Consider the following 27,581-nt stretch of genomic DNA (forward strand, 5'->3'; position numbering starts at 1 on the left):
AAGGTTTTTCTTACCCCAGGAGTAGATAACCTTAGCCGTATTTGGCACAACTTTTTGGGATCCTCAATGCTCTTCAACTTTGTATTTATTCGGCTTTTTAACTATTTTGATCTGAGCGTCACTGATGAGTCTTATGTAGACGAAACGCGCGTCTGGCGTATAAAATTATAATCCTGGTACTTTTAATAACTATTTACACCACTGGGTCGATGCCACTGCTGGTGGACGTTTCGTCCCCGAGGGTATCACCAGCCCAGTAGTCAGCACTGCGGTGTTGACATGAATATCAATTATATGGTCATTTTTATAAATTTTCTGTTTACAAAACTTCGAATTTTTCGAAAAACTAAGAATTTTCTTACCCCAGGAGTAGATAACCTTAGCCCTATTTGGCACAACTTTTTGAGATCCTCAATGCTCTTCAACTTTGTATTTATTCGGCTTTTTAACTATTTTGATCTGAGCGTCACTGATGAGTCTTATGTAGACGAAACGCGCGTCTGGCGTATAAAATTATAATCCTGGTACTTTTGATAACTATTTACACCACTGGGTCGATGCCACTGCTGGTGGACGTTTCGTCCCCGATGGTATCACCAGCCCAGTAGTCAGCACTGCGGTGTTGACATGAATATCAATTATATGGTCATTTTTATAAATTTTCTGTTTACAAAACTTTGAATTTTTCGAAAAACTAAGGATTTTCTTACCCCACGAGTTGATAACCTTAGCCGTATTTGGCACAACTTTTTGGGATCCTCAATTCTCTTCAACTTTGTATTTATTCGGCTTTTTAACTATTTTGATCTAGCGTCACTGATGAGTCTTATGTAGACGAAACGCGCGTCTGGCGTATAAAATTATAATCCTGGTACTTTTGATAACTATTTACACCACTGGGTCGATGCCACTGCTGGTGGACGTTTCGTCCCCGAGGGTATCACCAGTCCAGTAGTCAGCACTGCGGTGTTGACATGAATATCAATTATATGGTCATTTTTATAAATTTTCTGTTTACAAAACTTTGAATTTTTCGAAAAACTAAGGATTTTCTTACCCCAGGAGTAGATAACCTTAGCCGTATTTGGCACAACTTTTTGGGATCCTCAATGCTCTTCAACTTTGTATTGATTCGGCTTTTTAACTATTTTGATCTGAGCGTCACTGATGAGTCTTATGTAGACGAAACGCGCGTCTGGCGTATAAAATCATAATCCTGGTACTTTTGATAACTATTTACACCACTGGGTCGATGCCACTGCTGGTGAACGTTTCGTCCCCGAGGGTATCACCAGTCCAGTAGTCAGCACTGCGGTGTTGACATGAATATCAATTATATGGTCATTTTTATAAATTTTCTGTTTACAAAACTTTGAATTTTTCGAAAAACTAAGGATTTTCTTACCCCAGGAGTAGATTACCTTAGCCGTATTTGGCACAACTTTTTGGAATTTTGGGTCCTCAATGCTCTTCAACTTTATATTTATTTGGCTTTTTGAACTATTTTGATCTGAGCGTCACTGATGAGTCTTATGTAGACGAAACGCGCGTCTGGCGTATAAAATTACAATCCTGGTACTTTTGATAACTATTTAAAAGTGATAACTCACTGTTGGATCGCTCACATTCGCAACTCGTCATCCCCATGGTAGCTATTATTTTTAAGATAACAGAAATATTTGGAAAGTCTGCTTTGCAACATACTTTCAGAGCACCGGCTATAGTTTCTGGTTTTGAAAGCATTGACTCGCAAGCCTTTTGCCACAAACGCAGTTCGGACGGCATTGTAGATGGACTTGACAAATCAGTATGGTAAAAGTCTACAAAATGTTTAATTTCATCAAATGTTGCGCTTTGTTCAAATGCCGGTACCATCTTCAGTGCTTGAATTGCTGTTGATGTTGGGGGATTGGGGTGGGTGGTGGCTCAAAGAGATAGATAAACAAATTTATTTTAATTCATTCATAATGATTGTTTTTTTCAAAATGTACATAAATGAAATTTAAAACCGAGACCCCGTTAGTTAGACAATGCAATTATATATGAAAATTTCATTTAAAAATACAAAAATAATTTGTATTTACCTTTCAAAATAAGAAGTCAACTTCTTCATATTGACGAGCTGTTTTGACAATTTAATTACATGTATACAGGTGAAATGCATTGATCCGTGCACTATCAGTGTGAGACCTCCAGGTGTCCAGGTAGTCCATAACCAATTAGTGCGATGAAAGGATTAATCTTAAGTGTTAATTTATTAATTAGCTAGTTATTGAATAAAAATGAGGTTCGTCATGGGGGTGGTCCGGTGCGCCGTTGGACCCCCCCCCTCCCCTGGATCCGCCACTGTGGCAGATGGACAATGAATAAACAAAGTGATCATTTGGTATTAAGTTCTTCCAGATTCAAAATAATTCAGCTCTAAACATCGGCATTGTACGATCCCCCAATGAAGCCTTGGATTAACATCGGAAACCCAAAATTCCGAAAGAAATAGTGGTGTCCTTAGAGTAGGAGACGAACTTACTTAAGTTCCAGACGGAGTGTTTCAATAACCAACCTGTAACTGATAGTACAACATATTGTATCTGTGATTATATTTCCGGCAGATGACATAAACCTTAGTTCTCGTAATGTTATTATGAAGCAAATGTTTTGGTTTTTTTTAAGTTGAGTAAATGTCTTTTATTAACTCTAATGTATATTTTATGAATTAAGCTTAAAGTCTGCACATATTTTTCATTTAAGACTAATGCCTAACATCATTTAGGCAATAGACTTACTGCCTATGCATTATCTTATTGCCTAGGATTTAAGCATAAGCTTAGTGCCTCATTGCACTTATTGCCACTCACATATGTATCTTTTTGTTGTTACGATAGTTTGAGAGTCTCTAACAATTTCTATAATTATTGTTTTGTGTATTTAGTTTCAAGCTAAATGTGACAGAAATTTTCTATAAATATAATCTTTGTTTGAAAATGCTATCTTTCTCAGATTCAATAATTAATTTTTACTGAACTAGTACACATTGTGTTCAGGAGACAGCTGTAGACCGCCTCCCGTTGCGGGATTTGTTCGCAGTGTTAAACAGTCATGTTAAAAACTTTATTTCGTTAGTAATTTTTGAGTTACGAAAAAAATATTGTTCCATACACTTTTGTCATTTGTCATGTCAAATTTTACAAATTAACAAATGTTTAAAATATTCAAAATGTGTTTCACATTATCAAAGCAAACGGTATTTCTGTATAATGATAAAGTGTATTACTCTCGTTTAATTTTGAACAAACTTGAAATAGTATTTTTCAAAATAAAAAACTACGTTTTCATGTTTTTCGTTATTGGATGATAAATAAAGAATATATTAGTTTAACGTAACTTATTTAAAAACTAATAGCAATGTAGATACTTACAAATGGTTTTTATTCTATTGATTTGAACATTCTCTGACGTATCACTATCGGTGTGTGTTCCGGAATCGTAGAAATTATGGTTCAGAAATATGAATACTGTAATATACAAATAGAGAAAATTAACCACCATTCGGTCTAAAATCTTCATGTCAAAAGACTATATATAAAATTGTTATCTTATGTAAAATGAGTTTTTATTGAATATGTTGTTTAGGAAGTACATGTGGATATTGTTGATTGTTGTTTATCTCTTCTTATAATTCTTTATAAAATACATGACAGTTTGGGATAAAAGAAATGACCCTGGGATATAAAATTAAGCATTATGCAAGCAACTGCAGTATCAACAGTTAACAACATTTCGTGAAAAAATCATATTGTAAGGTAGGAAAATGAAATTCACATGTTTTGAAAAAATTAAATGTCTTTTTGAAAAGTCTTATACTGTAGTTTGAATTTTTAAAGAAAATTATAGGGGATAGTTTATTTTGTCGTGTTTAAAAATGAACATAATGTATCATTTGTATATCAATTAACAATATCAAAATCACAAATTAACCCAAATACGTTAAAATATTAATGGTGCTTCCCTAGTATAAAATGACTTCTCATGGGCCAGTAAAAGGAAACATCTTAACGATATATTTTATGTAGTTAACAATATTCTTTCAAGGGTAATTGGATAATGCTTTTCATCCTTCTCCCTTTTCTCCTTTTTCTCTTCTTCTATGTGCAACTGTTGTTTCAAGAAATACATAATTTATTCATATAGTCATTGCAATTTTTTAACAAATCATCAAAGTAGATGTACTTACATATCGACAATCCGCAACATATCAGAAATAAAACAACTAAAAAATAAGAAAACGTTATACTTAATCAATACATATTTATCTTAACAATATTTTTGTACATTAGGCATGTTAGGTTTGTGCTATTTTTTTACAATGGGCGTAATTATACGGAACACAGTGTATAACCATTCTGTAAAATGTGCTACAAAGATACTGTTATCAATGTCAAGAATTTAAGTTTGATTTGTATTTTCGAGAAATTTTTGCAATTTTCGAAACAAAAACTCATGAAATAATAATGACGATATCATATTTATGTTGAATAGATATCTCGTGTTTGATCAATCTTTACACTGTTTTGCAGTTAACCAATCGTGGTTTTGAAAGACGTTGCCATATTCTTAAATCGTCGCGTTTGTTTTGTTTTTTTAATTGTGCCATTAATAAAAACTGCACTATAATATTCATTCGGAAAAAGGTATCGCTTCTAATTACAATATATTGTGGAAAACATGTACACAACTACACAGTCATACTCTAGATTTCGACATTTGTCTGGACTTTCTCGAATTTATATTTTACTTTAATTTAGCAACATATCATTGATATGGTCTCTAGTTGGTAGGTAGTTTAACAGTTTTTGTTTTGGGAAAACAGTGCTTTTCAGGAAAATATTGTAGACTTTAATAATAATTACAAAAAGGCAAGATGATTTATAAAATAACATAGGCGTTTGACATTTCCGTAAGTTTAGCATGTTTAATATAGTATTTTCCTGTTAGATGTTTATGATAATATTTACGAACGTAAGTTATGTTTATATTGATCAATTATTTTATAGAACCGAAAGTATTTATGTTTAACATAAACATTTATAGATTGCATATCACAAATTTAGATTAACGTTCAAGTAATAAAAAAAAATACAAACATTGTTTTACATATTGCTGGTATGAATATTTTGTTTTTAACATAAAGCAAATAATTGCATGAAAGCAGTCTATTTCTGTAGTTATTATTTCTAGAATCTAGAATTTGGTTTTTAATCACAAGAAATTTGCTTGACCAGTTCTAATATAAAGTTCTAAAATAAGTTAATAAAAACTACTGATAAAAATGCAAACTTTATACTTTCTTTACGTGATTTATACTTCAGTTTGTGGATTCTCTTAGACGATATTGCTAGAATACAAATAATGGAAATAAACTCATCCTAGCTAATAAGATACCAGCATTGAAATTTTGAATTTGTACCAGACGCGCGTTTCGTATACAAAAAGGCTCACAAGTGTCGCCTGATTAAAAAAAAAGTTAAAAAGGCAAAATAAAGTTCGAAATTGAAAAAGATTGAGGACTAAACATTCCTTAAAGTTTGCCACATACAGCTAATATAATCTTTTCCTAATGAAACGATAGTAAAAATGATATAACAACTTACATCGACATTTTAATCCGTATTTGGAACCAAGGTCATCAATAGAAAGGCCAAATATATCAAATGGACATTGAAACTCGTAAGTCGAAAATGGCCTGTAAAAACCCTTCCGATTGAGCAACACAAACCCCGACAAAAACTAGGGGTGTTTTAGTTTGTTTTCGTTAACGGGATCCATTAATACATGTTCCATGAAAAACTACACACTCAATTAAAAGACTTCTCACTTCTTATGTAATTTTAATACAAAGACGAAATATAATACGCATGAGAAATATAAATGAAGTAATATCAAACCATAAACAACGAAGCACAAATAAGACCTGATATTCAAAATGACATAAAAACAACAAATCAGCTCATAAATATGATAACTAACAATATATTCTTTTTTTTAATCCAAGCTGTTCAAATAGGCAAAAGGAGTGCAAATCGTAAGTCTTCCTGTTATGCTATGTACTATACAATAATTGGAAGATCTATTGTAGTTACCTATATAGTTATACCTCTTCTACATACTGCTTCTCTTTATTACTTAAATAGGTGTGTTTAGTCAACAATACAAATGAGAAGGGAAATGGGGAATGTGTCAAAGAGACAACTACCCGACCATAGAGCAGACAAAAATATACTATTTCATAATGTCATTAGAATAAATTTACTTATTCTAAACAATACATGTTTGTGAAGTTTTCGAATTCCTTTAATTTTCGTCTGCAACCTCAATTGATTTGAAAAGGTAAATGTCAAATGTATCATTTTTTTGTCTAACTTAAAACGATCTGTTAACTTGAATATCCATAAAAACAAAACATGTGTTTATACTTTTAGCGATATTTCTCCCCCAGATTTTTCTCTTTTTGAATATGTGTTGTGCTATATAAAAAAAAATAGTAATTCAATAGCAGATTACAATAAAAATTTAGATACAACTATTTTGTTTATAAATTATTTATATTTGTTCTTCATTTTTTAAGTGTTTTAACATGGTCAGTTAAGGTACATTGCTATCAATAACTAACACTCACGTATTACTGTAGATGCCGGCTTAAAAAGTCCTGTGCCTAAAATAACAAATGAATATCAATTCCACGAATGATTGTTTTGTTCTACATTGGCAATTCAAAAATTCGTTTTCGTATCAGTCTGATACTTGGCCTTGAAGTCATAAAACTTTCGAGTCAGTTTTATGTACTCATCAAATCCAAATGATGAATTTCATGTTTTGTGAATGATTTTTGTGGTCTGATCACTGAACAAGTTTTATGACTTCAACCCCTGTATTCCACGAAAACATAAAAATGGAAAGAGAAAAAAATGTCATGTTCATAACACTTCGACTCTCGACAGTTTGGTGTGGTTTACTTTGTTTTTAATTTGACATTATTGTTTAATTCTAACAGTTTTATTACCAACACCTTTTTTCCACTTTGATAGGCTTAACATGTTTATATAGAAGATCACGTTAGCCGTTCCTTGTAAAGGAGGACAAATACTGACGTCATAAAAATTACCTAAATGGTACATACATAGAAAATATATAGGAATATTATTTAATTAAAAATGGTAAAATTCATGCAGTAAAGTGACATCAAGTCAAATTTTAATGTTCGATTATGTCGTAATTTTGATAGCACAAACACGTGTCAAACAGATTGTAAATAAACCCTACAGTTTTAAATCAATTTAGAGAGAAACAACGGAACATCACAAACAATGAACTGTAACAAAAACAAACGTCAGCATCATATAAACGGAATATTTTATAACAACTGCCTTATTTCTGACTTGTACAAGTCATTTAAATAAAAATAGAGTGTGGAACCTTGTCACCAAAATAATACAGTTATTATGAAAATAATTAAACCTTTGCATGCACGTTGTTCACTTATTGTGAATTCTTTTGTTAATATGTTTAACTATGAATTTATTGAATAAAATGAATATTCTTGTAATACATGTATATATATATTCCCGTAAAAAATCTGTTTATCATTAAGGTTTCGACGCATGATTGTACTGCTTCTGTTAAATGTGTGTGTTAACACTCTTACATATGTCTGATCCAGTAAATAGCTAATTTATTTTATTAAATTGTGGAATGAGTTGACGCTATTCAAATGTTATTTTTAACATTACATGTTGTATGTAACATTAAACAAATTACAAATTACTAAGAATTGCCTTATAAAAATACTATCGACCTTGTTTGAACACTTATATGGAAGGATTACAGTCTGAGGCAGCAAAGACCATATTAGACATACTGAAGTCGTCTTCACATACTCCTACGTGAAATGACGAGACGTCATTTTCCAGCTGGGGGGAGTATGTGGAAGGGTGAAATTTAAATGGTTTGTATGTTTACAGTTTTAACTTTCAGAATTGTACTTTGATCTATATGATGTTATGGTTTTCTGTATAATAAAATATCCATTGGAACGTATTTATTGGATTTGTTTACTTATTTACAGAATAGAATCTGATGTCAATAATAAAAGAATAAAGCATGCTGTTTTGTTTATCTTTAAATGCTAATTAAGGTGATGACCTGAGTTCTGGTATGTGAACCCTTTAAATGCCTATTCATAGTACTGATGGTCAGTATTGGTCACTTTGTCTATTCTCATTGGTCAGTTATATCACATGTATATGTGTGGAGGGAAATCTCTTTGTTCTTTGAAATTATTCTTTTGGATTTACTCAGCATGAAGGCAGACATTTTGAACTATTCATACTAATTCATATTATGATGTCCATTTGAGTCTTTATATTCAGCCACTGTGTTACTTTGTCACCATATTATTCATTTAGGTATTTATGATTACTCACATATATTTAATTGTCATTTAATTAATAATTCTAGTGTATTTGAAATGAATGATTGATTGACTGACGGATAATACAGCTAAATTGATTAAATGGTTAAAAACTATAAAAATTATTAAAAACGTTTATGAGTTAATATTTAAAACCATAAGATATTAATATAAACTATCTGAGTAGTATTTTTCATTAAACTAGCAAATATAAATTAAAAGTAAAGTTTCATGTACAAAATGTGTATTAGTGTAATTGTGCATTTTTGTGGCACAATAGTTATATTTCTTATTTTATATTCAGAAGTTACTATGACTATGTACTGTTGATTCAATCCCATGAGGGGATATTGTTATTGACCTTTGCATCTAATTGTGAGGTAACCATTGAGTTGGGTTTTATATGTTTTGCTATCAATGCTTATTATTTTGTTTGCTTATGCTTATTTTTAATTGCTTTGCTTTTGCTTAACATTAGCTATTTAGTTTATTTCATGTAGAATCTAGTTTTGCATGTAGTTATATTTCTAAGACATTATATTAATTGAATAGTTTGTTAAATTAATAAGCAACTTAATTCAATTAGAGTACATTGATATTTTGTTAGAATAACAAAATAAGAGAAAGATTAAGAAATTGTATTATTTATTTTAATTGGAAATTTATTGAGTTCATATTGTACTCATATTATTATTCCTGAACCATTGGTTATAATTTTATATTTAATTACAGGGTCTTTTGTTTACAACCCTTTCGTTATCATAATAAAGAATCCAAAACCTGAGGAGTGTTTTATTTGTGTTTAAAACCAAGAAAACCACTCGACAACAGTATCTATTGCTTTTTTTCACCACGGTTATATTTCTTCATGCAATTTGTGTGCTTTCGAATGTGTTTGCTTTTAAGGATGTACTTAGGTGCGGTTTTGGAATAATTGTCAAATGTTCGAACTCATTGGTGCTTTTCCATACGATACAAGGTAAAATATTTTGTCCCATAACACCTAATAATCTTAAAGTGTTGCAAAATACATGGTTTGCTTTTATATATTGCTACTTTAACGGAGAGTTGTCTATTTGGAACTCATACCATATCTTCCTATATCTATATAAAGTATCAATTTTGAATTCTTGATTAATTTGAGTATACCTTAGATCACCTAAGTACATCCTTAAATGAAAGTCGTGAGGTAGCAAAGGGACCTTAGAACACATAAATCGGAATTAAACTGACTACCCCATTGAAAAAAAATAGAAAATGACATAAGGACAAGCAACAGTTTACAAAGCACAACAAATAGAACCGTACAAAATGAAACCCACCAAAAAAACAACTTTATTCCAGTTGCTTTCAAGGGTAAGCAGATTTTGTTCCATATATGGAGCTCGTATTGTCGCATATGTGAGTACAAATCTGGTGATACATTTTGTTAGGTGGATTACATTCTGGTAAAATGGGACGAAAATAGAACCGTACAAAATGAATCCCACCAAAAAAAAAACTTTATTCCAGTTGCTTTCAAGGGTAAGCAGATCTTGTTCCATATATGGTACTCGTATTGTAATCTGGTGATACAATTTGTTAGGTGGATTACATTCGGGTAAAATGGGACGATTTATAAAAGATGACCTCAACTTTGGCACTTCAAACTTTTAATTTAAACGTTTTTCTATGAGTAATAAACTAAATATTAAGGTAATCGTGTTTGGAAATGCAATCCATTGGATATCAATTTAACTGGGAGATATATACTCTATCATTACTGCCTTTCTTTTTTTATTTATACGTAGCAACATATAAACTGGATCAACATACGGAGTTACATTTTCTAGTATCCATCTTATCTTAATTGTAATCATTATGAAATGGTGCTTCCGATAAATTCAAGTAATTCTTTTCAAATTATGTGTGAATTTGGTCAAGATGAACAAGGATATTCATTATTGAGCGTATTCAAATTCATATTATATTTTACTATGTAATAAATCATAACTTGCTCTGCTGAATTCTAGTTGCAAGTGTGTTGTAACATGTGTAATACACGGTTCTACTTTTCGTCACAATTTTTTCTGTGGTTTTGTCATGTATTCATTGTTTTCCTCGTTTGCTTTTGAATTCACGCACGGCAGCATCTGGTTGTTTAATTTGATATTGATATGATATGAACAATATCTTATTTTGATTAATTTAATATAATATAATTTCTAACATTGGTGGGTTGTTATTATAAATATCTGCGCATGTGATAATTATTTTTAACGCCTTTATATATATATATATATCCGATGGATCCGATGGATACATCTGTTGTAGGGTTGTCACTGACTCAGACGTACTTATAAATATAATTATTTTCTGTGACTGTATCTTACATTAATTTGTAGGATCCTTTACTATAGATAATTTAGCTGATCTGTAACAATAACATCTTCATGCCTTATATATCATGTACTGCAGTACGCCGCTAGATTAAAACTGACGTGGAAAGGTAACACACGGCCAGCGAAAGCTCTATTTTTTAAGAGCCCAGGTGGTCGTGTGGTCTAGCGGAACGGCTGCAGTGCAGGCGATTTGGTGTCACGATATCACAGTAGCATGGGTTCGAATCCCGGCGAGGGAAGAACCAAAAATTTGCGAAAGCAAATTTACAGATCTAACATTGTTGGGTTGATGTTTAGACGAGTTGTATATATATATATATATATATATATATATACATAAACTTATGTGCATCATGTTATATCTTACTCTTTGCTTTGATTTAATTAAGGCCTACTCTGACGTATAATTATTGTTTGTCATCAAGGTTGTTTTCGAATGATGTGAGCTGTTATATTACAATACACTAAATTATAATATCCTTACAATTTAGTCAATGCTTTAAATAGTTTCTGTTTTGGACTGAACTAAAAAATATCTCATTAAAAAATTATATTGAACATACCCCAAGTATGGTTCTTCCGAAGTACTTTTCTTATTTGAGGATAATTGTCGTCCGTTTTAATACTGAAAAAATGTACAAATGTATATATATTTACATACATGAATACAATTACATGAAACCTAATAAAAAAGGGAAAATGCAATAGATGCTGAGATTTAATTTATTTCACAACATAGACAATATATCAGAATGTATGATGTTCTTGAATTTTTTCGATTACTGATTTACTGAGCTACGGTGGAGGCATAATGACACACTAGCAGACAATAACAATCAATATCAATGTATAGTCTTGTTTCTGGTGTACCATACAATCGATATAAAAATTGTGCAGATGCTTATGTGGATATATATCTTAGAAAAAGCCTGCATGTCAATTGTCGCTGATTACGAGTACAAATGAGTATATTGAATCACTACAAACTATAGTGATGACCATTCGTTATTACGCAGATACTCCTTTATCAAATTATTTCATAATAAGTTTGTTTGATGACTAGTCGATAACAGATATATGGTTTAAAAATAATATATGCTGTAAAATATCAATAAAGATCTAGCTCTTTTGAAACGATGTTAAAACAAATATTTTTAAATATAAATGAAGCCTTTCAACATATTTAGTTGTTGAGAAAAACAATGTTATTAAAAATATTTTGAACTAGATTAATTTTAGATTTAAATTGTTATTATTTGTTCGTTTAGATACATGTAGTAAATTGTTGGCAATTATGCTGTTAGATTGAAAACTTCTTCGGCAAGTCCGTTTGACATCTATTTTCATTTACTAGGCATGCGAATCTGTGAGACAGATAAAAATGGTATCTATTACTTGCAAAAATTAGTAAAACAGTTTAGATTAAACATATTTAGTCATAGTGGATTGGGAAACTAGTTTTGCAGCTTATATTTAAGAAATTCGCTTGTCATGTTTTTGGGAGTTATTTTTTTGTCAGATTTTCGAAATGCTCTGTTTTTATCAATTTGAATGCCTTAAAAAGATTTGCCCATTGACCCCCATGTTTCTTTTTATAATTCTTATACATGTATAATGATAAGCCATCTGTAAAAGTCTTCTAAGATTTCGATTATTCTTAACTAGTTTTTGAGAACTTAAACTTGTCAATGATAAAGCTGTGAGAAGTCAAGAGAGAATATTTCCCCGACAAAATTCCAATGGCTATTATAAATATCTAGAAAAACAAGCACACTGACCTATTTATAATTATTTTTTTTGGCTCTTTTGATTCCTTTATTAATCCCCTATCAATATAAACTAGTGTTTTGAAAAGCAAATTATTTTGAAACTGAGAATTTAAATCCCGTAATTGTTTATGCCATCATATATTTGCAAATTATTGTTAACTAAGTGCATACAATTTTATTCTGTACTATTATTTTATTTTAAATGACAATATTTTACAGTTGGTCTTTTTATCGTTTTACGTTAATTTCCCAATTGAATATTGCTATATGTGTCTAATGATTATAATATTTTATGTTTTAATATGAATTATACTAAGTACCTTAGACATTCTTTTATTTCAGAAACACATCATGAAATTTAATGCAACATTAAAATACTATCATATACTATATAAGTACACTCACTTAGTTGCATCTATGTGAGGGCATGTGATCGATCCCTTCCAATTTTGTACTGGAATACACTGATAATCTAGAAAATATAGACTTATGATAAAAATTGTAAATAATGTGAACAAAAATATTCATAATCACATGATGCGACATTACAATCAAAGAAACATCGCTGCAGTGGGAAAAGCATATAGATTTTGAAAAATGCTTGTAACAATTCAGGAATATAAAAGTTGATAAATTTTCCACGGAGTTCAGTATTTTGCTTTTACTTTTTACGTATAACATGTATTAATAAATGAATGTTGAATGTAATTTACCCAATTTAAAAAGAAAAACAAGTTCGTTTATATGTGAATAAAAAACCCGTTGGTACAGTTAACTAAAAGGCACCATCTAGATGACAAAAGATAGTCCATAAAAATACACACATGTCTATGGATCTGTAACTAAAACAAATACAGATCTTTTTTTTTCTCTTCAAAACAACAAATAACAAATAACAAGAATTTGTTCATAGATCACGGATGCCAAACTCGCACTTACATTTTCTATATTACCTGACCACGAAAAAGAGGTCAAAACTCAAACAAGAATTTAAAGAAATAACTATAAAAATTGATAGTTATGTCAACACTGAAGTGCTGGCTATCATACTGGATATACCATCGGGGACGAAATGTCCACCAGCATTATCAATGACAAAGTAGTGTAAATAGTCATAAAAGATACAATGATTATAATTTAATACAACAAACGCGCGTTTTGTCTGCATAAGATCAGATCAAAGTAGTTATAAAGCCAAAAAAGTACAAAGTTGAAGAGAATTGAGGACCCAAAATTCCAAAATGTTGTGCCAAATACGTCTAAGGTAATCTATACCTGGGATAAGAAAAATAAGAGTTTTTCGAAACATTAAACGTTTTGTAAACAGAAATTTATAAAAATGACAATACAATTGATATTCATTTCAACACCGAAATGCTGACTACTGGACTATTGATACTTGGGGACGAAACTTCCACCATTCCTTAATTCTGTCCTGGCTCTCTGTGGAAATATTTTCAGAGTGTTGCCCCGTGCCCCTGTTTTTGTAGTCATATCCTTCCATAATTTAACAAATTGTGCCGCCTGTTTATCATATTGTCCGTTCAGTATTTTGTATAATTCAATCATGTCAACTTGGACCCGTCTCAAATTTGGAGATGGTAGTTTTATTTTTTGGAATCTTTCTGAGTATGGTAAATTCTTTTATCCTGGTAGATGTTTAGTTGCCCGGCGCTGCACACTCCAATCATGTCAATATGTAATATGCCAGACGTGCGTTTCGTCTACTTAAGACTCATCAGTGATGATCAGATCAAAATAATTAAAAAGCCAAACAAGTACAAAGGTGAAGAGCATTGAGGACCAAACATCCCAAAAAGTTGTGTATAAAACATAAAATGGAAAATGGAAATAGGAAATGTGTCACAGAGAGAACAACCCGATCAAAGAGAAAATACCAGCTGAAGGAAACCATTGGATCTTTAAAGGAGCGAGATAATTCCGCACCAGCAGGCGTACTTCAGCTGGCCCCTAATAAGAAATGTACACTAGATAAGGGATAATGGAAGTGCATGTTCGTCTGAACCAGTGACAACTCCAATACAGATTTTATTCATCGGATCACCAGTGAATCCGATACAAGACTGAAAACATTGTGTATATATAATTCGTCTAAATAACAGTCCAACAATGTAAAATCTATAAATTTGAAGTCGCAAGAATGAGGTGCAAATATTTGAACACTATATCAAGATTTCGATAGTTAATGTCTCTTTAGAATATAGGGAATCGAAACGGTATTTGGAAGGCCATAACATTTACCGCAATTTGGGATAGACTCTTGAGTTTTGAAAGAGTCGAAATGGGATAAACAGATCAGATAAATCCGAAACCAAACATAGATCAAGCCAAACCGAAATATACAAACACGTCTAAATTGAAAACAACAATTAATCCTATGATTTCGTTAGATTTAACCCGCTTTTCTCTCGAGATTTGAAAGAGTCGAAATAGGACGCACAGATCATATAAACCCGAAGGCAAATATAATACTGGCCCAAACGAATATATTTAAAGACGTCTAAAATTGAAAACATCATTCAAAAATAATGATTGCTTTGGATAAAATCCGGAATTTTTAAACGTTGGCATGCAAAATAAATTTCTTGGTAGAGGGATCTAAATACAGCACAGACAACATTTTTTAAAAGACCAAAAAAGTGTAAAAGAATATTTTAACAAAACGCATCAGACAAGCAGGTCGAACAACTAATGCCCTTTAAACCCTGCTGACTGCAATTTGTTGGTTTTTTTTCAAAATAAACGGATCACCAGATGAAACAAAATGAATGATTTAATTAAGGGATTACCAAATAGAAAACGATAAAAATGTGGGAAAATTGGTATACCGCAAACATGAGTTGGGGAAAAAGTACACCATATCAGAATTTCGACAATTAATGTCTTTTTAGTGATGTTCTTAATCAAAACGTTATTTGGAAGGCAATATAATTTACCTCAATTTAGGAAAGACTCTTGAGTTTTGAAAAGAGTTGAAATAGGATAAACAGATTATATAAACCCGAAGGCAAAACAAATACAAGCCCAAACGAAAAGATATAAAAAAAAGTCTGAAATGAAAACAAAGTTCAAACCTATGATTGCATTCGATAAAAACCGCAATTTAAAAATACGTGTTTATGCAAAACAATTGTCTAGGTCGAAGGGTCTAAATACAGCACAAACAACATTTTTCAAACGACCAAAAAAGTAAAAAAAAAATGTTTTAACTAAATATATTTGACAAGCAGGTCGAAAAACATATGTTCCTAAAACCCTGCTGACTACAATTGGCGGATATCTGTTATTCGAAATATCCTGAAGGATGTCTGTGATATATTAGAAATATGTGAAGACTATTGTATGATAAGCTGAATAATCATATACAACCTACGTACCCGGCGATAACACACTGTCAAATGGACAATATTTTCTGTAGCACGAACAGTCTTCTGTAAGTGGAAAACATTTACATGTTTCGGCAGGTTCCTGCACAAAAGCGTATCCATATGTATAATCGCATCTGCATGATCTATCATTGTCCGAGTCTCCATCATCATACACGACCTGTCCTTCTAGACTACATATCGATTTCGAATAAACGCAGTCGTCATTGCCATTGGTCGAGAAAATAAAAGGCTGATATCTGCTTTGTTTACACGGGACCCTATCAATGCCTCCACTGTACACATTCTTTCTGCCTGTAAAAAATGTATACAGTTGTATGTAGATTATATTAAGAAAAAATATAATTGTATTAGAATAGCGGTATAGACAATATTTCAATTAAAGCAATCATATGAGTAGGCATATATTGTATCTCCTTGTTTTTTTAATCCTCACAAAAATTCAAATATTAAAGGAGAATCGAAATAGGAAATACTATGTTCAATTATATAAACTAAATAAAGGTCTTGTTGTGACTTACCTTTATTTGCAAATCTTGGTGACTTGAGACATCTCTCGTTATGGATGTTATAAATTTCGTCGAACAGACACCCATACAGATCTGACGAGTTACAACTTGCAGTTGATCGTAAGTACCATTGCGATTTATTTGGACATTCAAGTTCGTAACATAAATCAGGGAGAAAATGCTTAAATATTAAAATGTACATTTATGCTACATGTATTAGGAACAAGTGCAAATAAACCACCATGTATTTGTTAATAGAATTTTATATATCATACGTATGCGTAATTCGACTAGTTTATCCCCGAGCGACATGGAGGAGTAAAATACGAATATAAATACCTAACCCATGGTAAAATAAAAACATGATTATGGCTGCCATGAATTATGTCGATTCTATTCGTACAAATTCGGTAGTTGTTTTTCATACTATTTTGACTGTTGCTTTTAACCTATATATCCTGGGCAAAAAAAGAAACATTTGTTGATTTTTAGTTTAAATAAAAAATACATATTGAAATTAAAATATTTTCAAGATTAAAACAAGTAACCGGAATTATTTATCTATCAAATTTAATAATTTGTAAACAAATTGGGAGATGACGTAACGACATTTTTTAAATGAAAGAGAACGAGCTATTTGGATGTTGGCAGCAGGAATGACTGTAATGCAGGTTAGAAATCATTGCAATAACTATTGTAATAAAATCAACGGTACCAGTTTTGTTGCACTAGATGCGCATTTCGACAAAATGTGTCTCTTCAGTGATGCTCGTGGCCAAAATATTTGAAATCCAAAGCTTATATAAAAGATGAAGAGCTATAATCCAAAAGGTCCAAAAAGTATAGTCAAATTCGTGAAAGGAATCAGAGCTTTGCATGAGGGAGATACATTCCTTAATTTATAATAATTTCTAATATTTTGTAACAGCAAATTTAAATAACACAAAAAGTTCGTATTTTCATGCCAGTACCGAAGTACTGGCTACTGGGCTGGTGATACCCTCGGGGACTAATAGTCCACCAGCAGAGGCATCGACCCAGTAAGAGACACTGTTAACAAAATGCGTCACACCCTGCACCACAAACCCATGAAGAAATAACAACAACATATTTGCCCAAATCGATTGCGTCAAGTTTGTCTAAGAGCTCGTCGTCAGTTGAGGGGACATATCCTTACGCAGCATTCACAGAATGACGCGACTTCAATGGACTAGGGTACTGATTCGATGTAATCTGCTTACGTAATCCGCATAGTCTGTTGAAAAACACGTCATCCGAAAGTAACAAATATGTTGTCAATAAAAAAAATCTTGATAATGTCAATAAGACCATTTTAGCAATTTTATTGTCAGTTGGTTACTACATTGTTTTTTTAGATATTATTAAATATGAATTTCAAATTCTGATGGAGTGTCCTCAATTCAAAAAAGAACGACAAGCTATTTTTAATTCTGCTGTTAATGATATATACGAATTTCAAAAAAGTGTAAATATACTAGGTAAATAGTTATCAAAGGTACCAGGCTTATAATTTATACGCCAGACGCGCATTTCGTCTACATAAGACTCATCAGTGATGCTTGCGCACATAAAAAAATGCTTTAAGAGTATTGTTTAAGCAATTGTTTTTCGGATATAGAGGTGTTGACAAAAAAAGTTTTGGCCTGAATTATTTCCTTACAATTTTAGGTTTACCTATATACAAATAGTATAATTTATGTAATCAGAAATTGACAAATGTAAACGTTTATCAAATTTTTGTTCAAAAATACATTAAAAGATATAACGAAAACAGAACAATGAAATTTAATTCATTACTGGGTCCTTGAAAAGAAGTATAGACGATTGAATAGATTAAAACACAAAGCATTGAAATGTTGTACAATTGTCTTTAAAGAAATGTGTACGTTTTATCTATACATATACTTCATTTTGAGATATTGTTAGTGTGTTCTATAATCGAATGGATACATTTACTTAATTGATCGATAATAAATATTTTATCTCTAAACACATAACTTGTTTTACATAATTTGTTAAACTTCTAGTAGTGTACTTACAGTTAAAAACATAAAGGCAAATAAACCATGCATTCTAGTATGGCTTATTTAGACCTGAAACGATAATTTATAGACCATAAACCTACTAATTGTATAACGACATTTAAGGGCATGTAAATATGTATTTAGTGTTGACGCGACATTTCAGAGAAGAAAAAATATTTTAAATTGATATAAAGTCATGTTAAGGTTTTTTCACTGTTCAGTGGAAAGACCTTTATATTTTGTTCTGATTAAATTTCTTTTACTTCAACCTAATTGGTTTAATTTAAGATTTAAATTATTTAGTTAGCAGTGAAACTTATAGTTTTACACCTTAGTGATCACACTGGTTAATTGTTTATTTATACTATTGCAAAGATTTTCTTTACTTTTTGACTTCGATCGATCGTTAAAATTGATTTATTTAATTCATCTATTCCAGTAGATAGATACAAAGAGGTACCAGTTCTCAATTATTATTTTTTTAAATGATTGGTAATTTATTTTACAGCGTTAGAGAATCTTCAGTTTCAATGTAAAGATTCTACTAACCATGCTTTTGAGGAGAGTACTTATAAAAATAAAAACACTCAGTTAGAATTATAGTTTATGTTCTGTTTGTATTCTGAACTTAACCCTGTTCCTGCTAAAGTTTAGGTTTTCTCATTATATGCCCAGTATCTTAGTAGAAGTTTTAAATCTGTAGACTCTGTCATGCATTATATAAGTTCAGTAAAATATCTGTATTTACTGTTAGATTTAGAACATTAACAGTTTGAAACTTTTCATTTGAGATGAGTACTAAGAGGTTTATGAAGAATTAAGGCATTTTGTTTCAAACAGTCCTTGTCAATTACTCCTTATATTTTGCTTGAAATCTATATTAAGCTAGATATGATTAGTGCGTATGATGCTACTATATGGTGTTTATTTTAACATGCTTTTTTCTTATGTTTAGAAAATTTAGTTTGATTCTAGATTCTGTTTCTACTTATAATCATAAAAAGCAGCTTTGTAGAAATAGTATTCTTTTCGATGTTAACCGTAAGTTATCATTGATAAGTGTTTAAAAATGGTCGAAAAGCATTCAGTTTTATTAGAGAGAATACCAGATTCTCTTTTATGTCCCGTTCAAGTATTTTTGAATATCAAGTCTTTAGTTTGTACTTCTGATAAACGTCCTGCTTATTGTTTTATCAAGAATAAAGTATGTGTTTCTGTTACTTATAGAGAATTTCAGATAATATTACAGTTAATTACTGAGATAGGGTTATATACGTCTTCATATTTTAATTTCATAAATTAAAAACCTACCTGACATATGTCCGTTAGGATTTCTTTCTCTCGTTGGTATTTAACTCCCTCCCCACCGGAAGTTAAAAACTAGTACTCAGGTGTACTGTTATGACTTCCGGTCCAGGTAAACGAGATCAGTTTTCTTTCTCGGCGCTTGAAAGACGGTCGTGTTTTTCAGCGTGGTATAAAACTTATGTAAACTGTAGTTATAATGAATAGCGACAGTACTAGTGAGCACGTGGATGAACCACGAGATGAGAGCAGTGTTAATGGCGCGGGAACCGCCATTGGCATTAGAAAAACCAGTTCTTCAAGTTAAAGACGAAGAAAAAGCGGAGAAGCAGATATGACATTCTTGAAGAGAAAATTAACAGTAAGTTGGACAATGTTAATGATAAATTTGACACTTTAATAACATTTTTTCAAGCCAAGAATTGTGTCGAAAATGGCGACAAAAATTCTGAGGCAAAAGGTTTGTCACAAAGACAACCTGAAGGTCGTGAGCCTGAGCAAACACAAAGTTTGCGCCGGGAATTGTATGAAAATGGAAATTCTGATGACAATGTTTCAATCAGACCAAGGGACGATGAAATATTAGGTGAAAGTGACAATGAGTGGGACACAAAGTCCTCTGATGAAGAACACTTGTCCGTAGAGACAAAAAAAATGTTTGTTTGGTCTCTTTGGGGATGATGCCTTGACAAAAAAAGTCTGAAAAGAAAATGGGCATTGAAATTGACGAGGCACAAAAGCAGGTATTGTTTTAAAAATAGTTGGAGAGCTGAACATCCTAATTTAGTCTCTGCTTTTGCTGAAGAAAGCAAAGATGATTTTCCAGTACATGAAAATACAGAAAAATTCTTACTGGTTCCTACTATTGATGATTTGATAAGTAGATGTTTGATTAAAAAACATGGCAAGAAAGCTTCAGTTACAAAAGGTGGTAAATGTTTATTCAGTCAACCTAGTAAAATGATTGAAGAAATAGCTTACAGAGGTCAACAAGCTGCCTACATGGGTATTGTTATGCATATGTACATGCAACAAGGTTTGGGTGCGCTAATGCAAACTTTACAGTCAGACAATGTAGATTCTGATAAAGCAATACAACAGGTTAGAGATGTATTTGCCATGTCCACTAAAAGCTTGGATCAAGTGGGGCGTACAGGTACTTTTCGTCACATTGTACGAAGGCAAGTAGCTATGACTGATACAGGTTTATATTAAATTGATGAGGCTAGAGACTTGTCTGATTTACCATTATCAGCAGATGGTGTGTTTGGATCTGACTTTGAAAAATTTCTCAAGACTCGTAAAGAGAAAAATAAAGCTCTGGACGACTTACTACCAGACATTAGTGTTAAATAGTCCTATTTTGGGTAAGAGAAAGACTGTGTCTTCTTCAGAAGCCTCTGGTTCTAAGAAACCTTATGTGGTCATCAGATCGTTCTGGTTATTCAAATAAGCCAAATTTTAATAGTAGACAGTTTGAGAAAAAAGTTGGGCATAGTGAGACTAAAAATGAAGTTCCACATTTTCGGATCCCTAAGTTTAAAAGAGGGGCTAGTTACAGTAGAGGAGGAAAAACCTCAGGATACTTTAGATGACAAGGTGAGAAAAGTGAAGTTTCCGAAGATACACATACCGGTCGGGGGGCGGTTAACACATTTTTTACAAGAATGGGAGCAGATAACTCAGGATCAGTGGGTTCTGTCAATAATCAAAGACGGTTACAAACTGGAGGTTCTGCAAAAACCTCCTTTTCAGGGAATAAAAAAGACAGTAGTCAGTACAAAAAATTTGGATATTTTAAATTTACAAATAAATTCTCTTTTGGAAAAAGGGGCTATAGAAAAAGTACCAGTCAAAGAAAGAATGACAGGTTTTTACAGTACATTATTCCTAGTTCCAAAAAAGAATGGACAAATGAGACCGGTTATAAATTTGAAACCACTAAATCAGTATCTTCGGAAGCAACACTTCAAAATGGACACAATTTCAAAAGTGTTAAACTTAGTAAAACAAGGAGATTGGGCAATAAGTCTGGACTTAAAAGACGCTTATTTTCATATAAAAGTATTCAAAAATCACAGGAAATACCTCAGATATTCTGTTCAAGGTCAAGTTTACCAGTTCAAAGCCCTTTGTTTTGGCCCAACATCATCACCACGAGTTTTTACGAAGGTGGTGTCAGTAGTTGCTGCCCATTTAAGAAAACAAAACATACGTCTAGCAGTATATCTAGACGATTGGATGTGTGTCAATCAGTTTCAACAAAAACTTGTAATAGATCGAGAAATAATGTTGAATCTCCTTGTTCGACTAGGCTTTTTAATCAATCACGAAAAGTTCAGTTTAATACCAAATCAAACAATCACTTATTTGGAATCGGTGTTCAAGTTCAATCAAGGTTTGGATCGGTGTTCAAGTTCAATCAAGGTTTGGTATTACCAACTCAGGACAGGATACAGAGTCTATTTTTATCAGTACAAAAAGTAATGAATGGCATGGTAACAGCCAGACATTACATGGAAGTATTGGGGAAAATGGCATCTTGTCTAGAGTTGATTCCGAATGCCAGGTTATTTATGAGGCCTGTCCAATTACATTTACTTCGAAATTGGACCCCATCAAAAATGAGTTTAGATTTTTAAATTCAATGTACTCTAAACCTAAAAGTTCATTTGAAATGGTGGTTGTCTTTAGCAAACATTATGCAGGGCAGATCTTTAACACAAAATCAGACTTCAGTTACGATCATCACGGATGCCTCCAAGTCGGGTGGGGGGGGGGGGGGGTGTGTGTCACATGAACAATCTAACAGCTCAAGGTCTTTGGACAGAGGAGAAAAAACTGTTACATATAAACAATCTAGAATTGGAAGCAGTTTTCTGACTGTGAAGAAATTTCAGAAATTTTTGAAAAACAAACTAGTTTTGATTCGGTCAGACAATGTTACGGTAGTCCAATACATAAACAAACAAGGAGGGACTCGGTCACTTCAGCTATGTCAAAAGACTTGGGATTTATGGATGTTTGCCCTAGAAAACAAAATTTATCTGAAAGCAGCACACATTGCGGGAGTAAACAATGTGTTAGCAGATCAATTGAGTCGGATAAAAATGCAGGCAACAGAGTGGGAATTAGACATTTCAGTTGTGCATCAATTTTTTCAAAATTGGGGGCATCCAACAATCGATCTTTTTGCGACAATCGAAAACAAAAAAGCAGTTGTGTTTTGCTCATGGATGAATCACCCACAAGCATTAGCAGTGGATGCTCTATCCATAGAATGGAACAACATGTTTGCCTATGCATTTCCCTCCCCCCCCCCTTGCACTAATTCTAAAAATTTTACAGCACATGCAAAAATTTCAGTGCGAGATAATACTGATAACTCCACATTGGCAAGACAACATTGGTATCCCCAGTTGGTATCCCCAGTTGTTACAACTACTAGTAGCTTGTCCTCTAAAACTGCCACTAGTAGAAAATCTGCTGGTTCAGGGCAAGAGAAAAGTGGCACATCCGAACCCAGAAGTGGTTCAGTTAACTGCATGGCTACTATCGACCAGCAGCTCAAAACAAAATGTTTTTCTAAAAACGCTAGGAAACTCTTGTCAGCATCTTGGCGGGTAGGTACTCAAAAGGATTACAAAGCTAAATTTAGAAAATACAATAGCTGGTGTTCTGAACGGGATATCGATCCCTATACAGCTTCTTTAGAATATTGTGCAAATTTTTTAACACATTTACTTGACAAAGGTTTACAGTATAGGACAATTGCGGGTTACAGGTCTATGCTGTCTTCAGTATTATCTCCTATTGAAAAAATCCCTGTTGGTCAACACCCTTACATTATAAGATTACTGAAAGGGGTTTTTAATACGAGACCGCCTAAACGAAAACTTGTACCCGAGTGGGATTTACCTTTAATCTTAGACTTACTAAAGAAAGAACCTTATGAACCAATGAAAAAAGCTAGTTTGAAATATATAACTTGGAAAACAATTTTTCTTATTGCAATTACTACTTTTAGGAGATGTGGGGATTTGCAATCTTTGAGAATTGGTGAAGGTTCAGTTAATGTTCAGAAAAAAGGGGTAACTTTTTTACGTCATGGTTTGTCAAAACAAGATAGAATTTCTCATCAAAGTCCAACTATTTTTGTTCCAGTTTTTGAGAACAACAGATTGTTAGATCCTAAGAGGGCTTTGACACACTATTTGAGGAATACAGAGGATTTAAGAGACAAGAATGGCAAAGATGAACTGAAATTGATTTTAACTGTAAATAAACCACATAGACCAGTGTCTTCACAAACTATTTCAAGTTGGTTAGTTAAGGTGATTAAGCATGCATATAAGAAACAGAAGAAAGATATTCCTTCAGTGAAAGGACATTCTACTAGGTCAATTGGACCTTCCTGGGCTCTTTTCAAAGGAGCAAAAATGAAAGACATTTTAGATAGTGCAGATTGGAGTCAAGCCAACACTTTTGTGAATTTTTACTTAAAAGATGTACAGGTGGATTTTTAAAAAAAATTGAATACTTTCCTGACGAGTTTGGTGGAGAGAATGTTTTAGTTTTGTGTGTAAATATTAACAGTGGTATATTTTAACTGTATATAGAAAATACTTACAACATGAAGTTGTGGGAAGCATTTTTATAAAAAATGCAGAAAAATATTTTAAAAAATCATAAAACTTTAAAAACTACAAAAAGATGTTTGTACATATATATAAAATGAACTGATGTGAAGAAGAGGAAAATGATTCCTAAAGATCTATAGAGGCAAACTTCTATTTATCCACATCCAGAAAGGGATTGCTTTGGAATCAGAGATAATCCTAACGGACATATGTCAGGTTGGTTTTTAATTTATGAAATTAAAATTCTAAAATTTGTAAACAAGTTAAAATTTTATGAATAAATTATACCTACCTGACATATGTCAGACCACCCTACCTCCCCGTAAATGAGAAGTTTGATACGAGGTGTCTTTCAAGCGCCGAGTGAAAACTGATCTCGTTTACCTGGACCGGAAGTCATAACAGTACTCCTGAGTACTAGTTTTTAACTTCCGGTGGGGAGCGAGTTAAATACCAACGAGAGAAAGAAATCCTAACGGACATATGTCAGGTAGGTATAATTTATTCATAAAATTTTAACTTGTTTACAAATTTTTGAATTCTACGCATTTTTCTAGGCGAGGGGTGCTAGTTGGGCTTTTGCTACCGAAGTACCTACTTACATAATTCAGTTATAACGGGTTTGGAAAAGAGATGCTTTCAAAAGATATTTTAAATTTTCATAAGACTATAAGATTTCAGTAGCGACCATTGTTTCAGCGTCTATACCTACATATGTTAGTGGAATAGATGAGTGTACACATCAGACCTACCCTGGTGCCACCATTGGTCATCTTACCGAATTAATTCTTGGAAAGTAAATTTTTTCAGTAGATTGTGTTATAGACCAATTTGTACTTATAATATTTATTCATCTCAATCCAAAGATACTATTATGTCCTATTTTGGAGATTTGAATCACAAGTTAAAGAAAAAAAAATATGTGCTAATTAAATTGATATATATATATATATTAAATTTTTCCTAGACCAGTTGTTCACTAGAAAACTGTAGCTTAAGTAAATAAAGTTAATACTGAGTTAAAAAGATTGCGTAAGAGGAATAAATTATTATAATGTAACTTGTATATGAGTTTCTTACTCGAAGATATTCCGGATTCTTCCTTATTTCTTCCGACAGACGGACTTCATTTACATTTTGCTGGTACAGAACTTTTCTGAAAAGATTATCAGTATCATTAAACATCAGAGTGTATAAGAGTTATAAGAATGTGTCTGGTTATTATCATCAGAAACTGTTTTGTATTTATGAAAAAAAAAATTGTGGCCTTGTAGGCTTGGCGGATGTTTGCCAGCAAATATGGTTATATATTTATGTTTATGTATAATTATTTGTGTTTTGAATAATCTATGATATATCGTGTTTTGTTATAGTGAGAAAATATTTATAACAGGCAATACAAGTTATACCTGTTGACAACTTTTTTTATTTCAACCAGTTGATAATTTATTTCCTTTAACTGATTGGTTGTTTCACAAGATGTCACTTAAATCATTGGTACATGATATCAAACAATTTTAACGCTTTTGAAACGGGCACTGCTTAACCGAATACTTTTCATTGTAATGAATATCTCCTTGAACACTTTTTCTTGTTGTTTTTAATATTTCATTCGGAAAATAAATGGGCAAATTTCTCTTCACCAAATTGCATCGTAAATTCTCAGAATATGTGAATGTTATGATCGAATCGAAATAGTATTCCATTTGAAGGTTATTTATCCTAATGTTATTTAATTCTGATTACGCGTCTGGCGTACTAAATTATAATCCTGGTACCTTTGATAACTATTTACACTACTGGGTCGATGCCACTGCTAGTGGACGTTTCGTCCCCGAGAGTATCACCAGCCCAGTAGTCGACATTTCGGTGTTGACATGAATATCAATAATGTGGTAACTTTTATAAATTTCCTGTTTACAAAACTTTGATCTGTTCGAAAAACTTAGGGTTTTCTTATTCCTTATTTTTGGAATTTTGGATTCTCAATGCTCTTCAATTTTGTACTTGTTTTCCTTTATAACTATTTTGATACGAGCGTCACTGTCAACATGTATAACTTGTATTGCCTGTTATAAATATTTTCTCAATATAACAAAACACAATATATCATAAATAATTTAAAACACAAATGTAGACAAAACGCGCGTCTGGCGTACTAAATTATAATCCTGGTACCTTTGATAACTATGTATATGTAACTGGCCAGTCATAAATGACAGTGTCATGTTCTTAATTCTAATGTTGGCTTGTTGCACTTTGTTTTTAAATTGTATTAGTTTTAGCCCTTTTCCTTTACTTTTTATGTTGTGATTAATACGAAGGGTACTGTATTTGACATTGGAGGTCTCAATTGCCATGAGAGTTCGATATAGTATTGTTGAAGCGGAAGTTTGAAATAAGAGCTTTAACCATATTTAAGCATTTATTTGTATCGTTAAGTTCCAATATAATATAAAATACACAGTGTGTCCGTGACATAAATATATATTAGCTAAGATCAACGACAAAGATATCGGTATACTATTGTAGGTTTACAATGAGAATAAAATAAACGACATACTATCGTTGAAACATATTGATTTAATTATATCATGTGACGTGTGGTATAATAACATTTGTTAAAGGGGGATTTAAAAATGACAAATAGTAGCTTATAATCAAACCAAACGTTAACCTGAACAAATTCAATCGATAGAAAATTTTACGTATCACCTGTTTTTATCAGGTACATGGTGTACTTCTATTTTTAGCAGGTCTGTTATAAAGAAAGCATTCCGGACATGTTTACCAAAAGACAAATCAACGACAGATAGTACTTGTAACAGGATGAACTTTCAATCAAGTGCAACCTAATCGTAATAATGTTAAAACTTACCCTATACAGATTTGTGTTCGGTAAAATTTCGTATGGTTTTAAATAGATTTACACAAATCTGTTTATTGAAACGGGCGTATAATATTCATATCTATTACGTCTGGCTTATTCTGATTGGCTAGTTTGTAGTCGTATGACTGAAAAGGTTAACACTCACAGGTATTGACTTAAGTATTATTGAGA

The 27,581-nt window shown here is 32.0% G+C and overlaps 1 long non-coding RNA gene across 1 annotated transcript; it reads right to left on the bottom strand.

Annotated features, from left to right (window-relative positions):
- Positions 1–11,407: 11,407 nt before the first annotated feature.
- Positions 11,408–16,314, bottom strand: LOC143043438 (uncharacterized). The gene is made up of 3 exons (XR_012968387.1): positions 16,013–16,314; positions 13,020–13,086; positions 11,408–11,470 (listed from the first exon to the last, which is right to left on the bottom strand). It is a non-coding gene; the product is annotated as an uncharacterized LOC143043438 (long non-coding RNA).
- Between the last annotated feature and the right edge of the window lie 11,267 nt (positions 16,315–27,581).

Source organism: Mytilus galloprovincialis, chromosome 8 (assembly GCF_965363235.1).
Source record: "Mytilus galloprovincialis chromosome 8, xbMytGall1.hap1.1, whole genome shotgun sequence".
Lineage (NCBI taxonomy): Eukaryota > Metazoa > Mollusca > Bivalvia > Mytilida > Mytilidae > Mytilus > Mytilus galloprovincialis.